Genomic DNA, 313 nt, shown 5'->3' with positions numbered 1-313 from the left:
CTCCATGTTGGTCAGGCTGGTCCCAAACTCCCGACCTCAGGTGATCCGCCTGCCTCAGCCTCCCAAAGTGCTGGGATTACAGGCATGAGCTACCGCACCAAGATCCAGAAACTCAGGCTTTATTCCAGACCTTCTGTCACAGACTGCATTAACAAGATCTTCAGTTTATTGTATACATTAAAATTTGTGCAATACCTTCTAACTCAGTATGAATTTTTCATCTGAAAAGTTTACACAACTCTTTCTGTATGATGTAAATATAGCACTCAAAAATGTACATGTTACTGTTCATGTCCTACTTCATCATCTGGAA

Source organism: Mandrillus leucophaeus, unplaced genomic scaffold (genome assembly GCF_000951045.1).
Source record: "Mandrillus leucophaeus isolate KB7577 unplaced genomic scaffold, Mleu.le_1.0 Scaffold905, whole genome shotgun sequence".
In the NCBI taxonomy this organism is placed as follows: domain Eukaryota; kingdom Metazoa; phylum Chordata; class Mammalia; order Primates; family Cercopithecidae; genus Mandrillus; species Mandrillus leucophaeus.
Note: the sequence above shows the minus strand (reverse complement) of the source record.